Raw genomic sequence first — 6,600 nt, forward strand, 5'->3', positions numbered from 1 at the left:
AGAATAAAAGAAAAGAGGTGAACTATCAATTAATATAATTTATTTGCATAGATTGAAACATGCTACCAAATCAATTGACCAAGTAGTTAACACATCATTAATACATAAAATTGCAGGAAACCGCTTTAAAACAGCCATAAAATCTTTAGTGTGGTATTCACACATCTCAATAAACTATAACCTAAATGTATTATTACCTCCAATTCACATTTCCAATTTCCCACGATGACATACCAAGCTAGAATGGGGCCCTGAGTCTCAACCAATTGCCAATATAGGCTAAATATACAGCAACTAGAGAGGGTCAGGCTCCTTGGGCTTTGCGGTGGCCGTTCTGCTTTGGTTGTCCTCAGCAGAATGGTGTCGCCATAACCAAGAGGTTACATATCGTTCTGGGTTCCACTGTGCAAGAGGGAGTCTGGAGTTTTATAAAACATACATTTCACAAGGTGAAATTAGTTAAATTTTTTCTGATTGGCTAATGTGCACACACACAGTTCTTCATCATTCTCACCACCACCAGAGAGAAGACAGGGAAGAAACCACACTTTGCCTATCTATTTGGTTGGTCATTCTATCGTTTTTCATGAAATTTTTTGTAGAAATTAAATATAATAAATTTTTCCAGAAATAGTTTTACCAACTCTGTGTATTCTCAAATTAAAAAGTGAGGTGCGCTGCTCCCCCGCGCTCCATCAGCACTACAACCCTGGTAAGCAGGTGGACTAATGCATGCAAAAGCTTTTGATAAAAACGCTGTATCTGTCTTCACAATGAAGAGTTAATGAAAACTTATGGAAAATATATGTATGTTTCTGAACAGGGACAATGCTTCTTTGTTGACAACATAACAAACTTTGCAGCACAGGAGGTTGGTGGCACCTATATCGGGGTGGATGGACTTGTGGTAATGGATGGAGCGGAATGGGTAGAAAAATATCAAATACATCAAACACAGAGTTTGATGCCATTCCTTTTGTTCCGTTCCATACATTATTGTGAGCCATCCTCCCCCCAGCAGCCTCAACTGCTTTGCAGATTTCTGTTTGATTTGAGCAGGGCGCTCCTCACTCGAGGCTTCACTAGTCACGTTTAGGGCCATAGGCTGGTTCAACCCTAGCCAGCTTAATAGAACTCTGCCAGTCACGCTTTGACCAAGTGCTATGGGTCAAATGTAAGGGTCTTAATACAGTTGTATTATACAACAGAATGACTGTGTAACTTGGATATCCGCTGTCACACTAAGGCCAGTGCAAGATGAGCTGTCATGGTGGGGGGGAACAGTTACAGACCGACTGTCTCCACACGATCTCATGCAGGCTCAGTTAAAGGATGCAGCTGTATCGAGAATCCTGGAACGGAAAAGTCAAAGGACGATGCCTAAACCTACAGAATGTCAACAAGAGTTATACAAAGTGAAACAGTTACTGCAAGAGTGGAACAGGCTCAATGTCTCACCAGATGGATTATTACAAAGGAAAAGAGCAAAAAGGACACAAGTTGTGGTACCAAGTCTGTATAGTACACTGATTTACAAGTACTTACACACACGCTGAAATGGCCCATCTAGGAACAGAAAGAGTGTTGAACTTAGCACTAGAAGGCTTTTATTGGCCACGCATGCAACATGACATTGAACACTTTATTACTAAAGTGTGTAAGTGTATCAAACAAAAGAAACCCAGTGTAATAACTAGGGCCCAGATACAACATGTACGAGCTACAGCTCCTTTCGAGATTATTTCAATTGACTGTGCATTTGGAGAAAAGCAGAGGGGGCTACGAGTATATTTTACTCGTAGGCTCAACGACTGATCACACGGGAACGGAAATGACTACGAGTAGGAACACAGCACATGAGACAACCATAACAGCAGCAGGACACACACTTCAGGTGTGCAGCTGTGGTTGGGAGAGAGTAACATCGGCAAGGGGGTTAAGGATCCATCCAGGGAGGAAAAGGTGCTTGGGAGAGCAGAGACAGGGACCTCGCATTGATCAGTACTTCTTACGAAGCAGCCAGTCAAATCAGTCGAATGAAGCACAGCGACCGGACACAAACCAAAGTTCGCAGAGCATCAGCACCCCTGTAACCGAGGAGGATAACACAAGCACAGAAATGCCGGTGGATGAACTCACCCAACCACAGACCTCTAAAAGAGGAAAAGATCAAAGGGCACAGACCGAGTGTGAAGTGGCCCAAAGCTGTTGAAAAGAGAGAGTGGGAAACAATCAACATCGACCTGACAAAAATCTTGGAACAACAGGTAGGAACGGCAGAGAAAAAGCTTGAAAGGATGGGAGACATGATCTACCACTACGGAGAAGAGCGCTTTGGAGTAAACTAAAGGAGAAGTGGCAAGACACCACCCGCGCCAGCCAAATCTAGGAGGCAGCAGGAGATTGAGATACTTGTCAGAGAGAAGGCAGCTGAGGAAGCAGTGGAAGAAGGCCTCTGATGCAGAGAGAGAAGGTCTCATGCTACTCCAAGCAGACATTAAATGTCGGCTGGCAACCTTGCGAAGAGCGGAAAACTTAAGGAAACTTCGTAGGAAGAAGGAACACTCAAGAACACGGTTCTATAAAAAAAACTTTAAGTTTGTCAAAGATCTCTTCGCAAAGGAAAAGTGCGGGATCCTAAAAACTCCAAAGCCTGAACTGGAAGAACATCTGGAAAAGGTCCACCAGGACATGCAAAGGCATGAGCAGATAATCATCCCACATGACATCCCACCTATTCAACAACCACAAATTCAATCTGGATACTGACCCTCCAAAATGGAGGGAAGTAGAGAACGTTGTCCGAAGAGCAAGAGCGGCCTCGGCTCCTGGGCCTAATAGAGTAATATACAAGCTCTACAACAACGCCCCGGATGTTCTACACTTTCTTTGGAGGCTCATGAGGATAGTGTGGCAGAAGGAAATAATACCAAAGGCATGGCGAAGGGCTGGTGGTGTGCTAATCCCGAAAGAGAAGGATGCGACAGACATCAGTCAATTCCGACCAATCTCCCTTCTCAATGTCGAAGGGAAGATCTTTTTCAGTTATAATAGCACAGAGGCTGTCCACTTATCTGGAAAGGAACAAGTACATTGATGTATCTGTACAGAAAGCAGGCATTCCTGGTTTATCTGGTTGCCTGGAACATACTAGTATGATTTGGCACCAGATCCAAACAGCTAAGAAGGACAAGAGAGACCTCTGTCATCTTCATCGACCTGGCCAATGCCTTTGGCTCAGTTCCCCATGAACTCCTCTGGGAATCCTTCAACATTTACCACGTATCAGAACCCTGCAATTGTGTTTCACAACACCTGACTTCACAACATGGCAGTGCTTGGAAGTAGGCATAATGGCAGGCTGTACAATTTCTCCTCTGGCCTTAACTATGGCCATGGAAGTCATCATCAGGGCATCGAGATGGGTGGTCGGCGGTGAGAGAACTAAGGAAGGGCTCCGTCTCCCACCTATCCGAGTATACATGGATGACATGACTACACTGACCACCACTGCAGCATGCACCAGGCGGTTACTTGCAAAACTGCAGGATAACATCAAGTGGGCCCGGATGAAAATCAAGCCAAGCAAATCTCGAAGCATCACCATAGTCAAGGGACAGCTTAAAGATGTGAGGTTCTGCATTGGAGATGACCCGATACCAACGGTGTCTGAGCAACCCATCAAGAGCCTGGGTAGATGGTACAACGAAAGGCTCCGGGATAAAGATCAAGTGCAGCAAGTAAGGCAGGACATCGCCGACGGTCTTGAGAACATCAACAAGACCCTACTGCCTGGGAGGCTCAAGCTTTGGTGCCTACAGTTTAGACTTCTCCCCCGGGTAATGTGGCCACTCACCGTCTATGAGGCCCCAATAACAACAGTGGAGAAGATGGAGCGAACCATTACCTCATACGTGAAGAAATGGCTGGGTGTCCCACGATGCCTGAGTAACATCGGCCTCTATGGCAAAAGGGTCCTTGAACTACCTCTTACAAGTCTAACGGAGGAGTACAAGTGCTCTAAAGTAAGACTTCAGATGACATTGAAGGACTCCAAAGACCAGATCATTAGCAAGGCTGCACCTCTCCTACAAACTGGACGGAAATGGACATCATCCAAGGCTCTGCAGCAAGCAATGTCAGCCCTGAGACACCAAGACATTGTGGGGAATATCCAGCATGGAAGAGGAGGCTTTGGCCTGGCAGCAAGCAAACCAATGTTCCATAAGGCAACAACATCTGAACGCAGGAAGCTGGTGGTTGAGGAGGTGCGCAGACAGGAGGAGACTGCAAGAAGTGCAAAGGCTGTCTCTCTTGCTAAACAAGGGCAATGGACGTGGTGGGAAGGCCTGGAGAGAAAGATCAACTGGAGTGAGCTTTGGCAAATGGAGGCAAGCAACATCAGCTTCATCATAAGAGCTGTTTATGATGTGCTTCCATCACCAAAAAATCTACATCAATGGTATGGCGAGGACTCGACCTGCCCCCTCTGCCCAGCTCCAGCGACTCTCAGGCATATAATGACAGGTTGCAAGACCAGCCTCTCACAAGGCCGCTACACCTGGAGGCACAATCAGGTCCTCAAGAGCCTGGCTGCAGCACTTGAGACCAAGAGGAGTGCAACCAATTCATTACCTCCAAAAACAAGCAATCCCGTCAAAACAACAACATTCATCCGGGAGGGACAGAAAAGGCTCAAGTATCCTCCTACGAAGCCAGAAACTGGACACCTAGCCATGGCCCGGGACTGGAAGATGCTTGTCGATATTGGCCAGCAACTAATTTTTCCACCTGAGATTGCTTCTACCAATTAGGCCAGACATGGTACTCTGGTCCCCTTCACGAAAGGCTGTGTACATCATAGAGCTCACAGTCCCGTGGGAAAACTCTGTTGAAGAGGCCTACGAACGTAAGAAACTGCGTTACAGAGTTGGCAGCAGACGCAACTCAGCGTGGCTGGAATGCAAAAGTCTGGCCAGTTGAAGTGGGATGCAGAGGATTCATGGCTTCTTCCACCATCAGGTTGCAGCCAGTGGATCTGGATCAAACGGAAGGACCCTTGCTGGGCTAGAACTTCATGACCCCCCCCACCCCCACCTGAGAACCCAATTCAGATCCCTCCAACTTGAGGAGGGCATATGAGGTATGCGGTCAGCTGTAGGGCTGGCTCAGGGAAGAGGACGCCCCTGCCTTGCATAGTCCCGTGGGACATCTTAATTGGGCAGGGGACACAAGCTAAGGCTTGATCACCCTTTAGCTGGCCACCTTTGATGAGGGTGTTTAGTGATTAAAGGCCGAAACACCCACTGATTCGAAAGCACACTACTGAGGATGTGTCCCAAAATTGACATCTTAACCCAGTCTATAAACCTCCCATGCCACTCTGTCAACATCACGGCAAATCTCATGCGAGTGCATTCCATCTATTGGCACAATGGACAGTTTTTAACATCTCGTCCCGTGTTTTATGATTCTGATTAGTTAGTTTAGATACCTACAAAATTTGCACAAGCCTACCCCACCAGAAATAAGTCAGAAAACTGCAGTAAAAAAATTACGATTTTTTTTTTCTCCCAAAGTTTGGCCTTGTCAAAAATTCATGCTGATCAGAGAAGAGAGTTTGAAAATTGGTTATTTAGAGTCTTGCAGGACTGTAAGGGAAATAGCCAATTCCAGAACCTCTCCATATCATCCACAGGGGAATCCGGTGGAGAGATTTAACCGTACACTGTTATCAATGTTGCGCACACTAGATAAAGAGAAAAAGGCCAACTGGGGTGATTATCTGAACAACGTCATTCATGCATATAACTGTACCACCAGTGATGCTACTGGGTTCTCACCATATTTCCTGCTATTTGGAAGGGCTTCACTGCTACCTGTTGACCTTGTTTTTGGGTTACAGATAAAGGAACAGGAGAAATCATACCAGGATTATGCTAAGAAGTGGTAGCAACAGATGGCGGAAGCCTATGACATCGCCATTAGAAACATGGAGTAATCAACAGCAAAGGGAAAAGCCTACTACGATCAGAAGAAAATGAGGTCTGGTCTCAGGGGATCGTGCACTGGTGAGGAACATGTCAGAACGTGGTTGGCTGGGAAAGCTAAGATCACACTGAGAGGACCCAAATACATGTGGTGGTAACCAGGAAAGGTGATGACAGCCCTGTCTATGAGGTCAAACCCGTGAGGGGTACAGGCAGGGCCCGGGTTCTGCATCACAATATGCTCATGTCATGTAATTCCCTACCATTTGAGGAACCTGTTGAAACACCCAGTAGAGGTCTGTGGAGAAGGGAACCACCCCTTCTCCAGAAGGGGAAGCAGAAAAATGGGGAGTGCGCTGAGTCTGAGAGCTCAGATGAGGATTCTTATCCAGTTTTCATCAATAGGTCACATAGGGATGAAGAGAGCAGACAGAGTAGCACACAGCTAGTATCAGATAATAGTGAGGAACGGGGTCAGACTGATTAACTTCACTGTGAAGAAGTGCCAACCAGTCCTCAGAGAGCAGAAGGAGAGAACAGGGGTAAATATGGAAACAGCCTAGGGCTCATCTCATGGTGAAGTGGACACTGAGTCATTGGGGTCACCAAT

Source organism: Oncorhynchus kisutch, linkage group LG5 (genome assembly GCF_002021735.2).
Source record: "Oncorhynchus kisutch isolate 150728-3 linkage group LG5, Okis_V2, whole genome shotgun sequence".
NCBI lineage: Eukaryota > Metazoa > Chordata > Actinopteri > Salmoniformes > Salmonidae > Oncorhynchus > Oncorhynchus kisutch.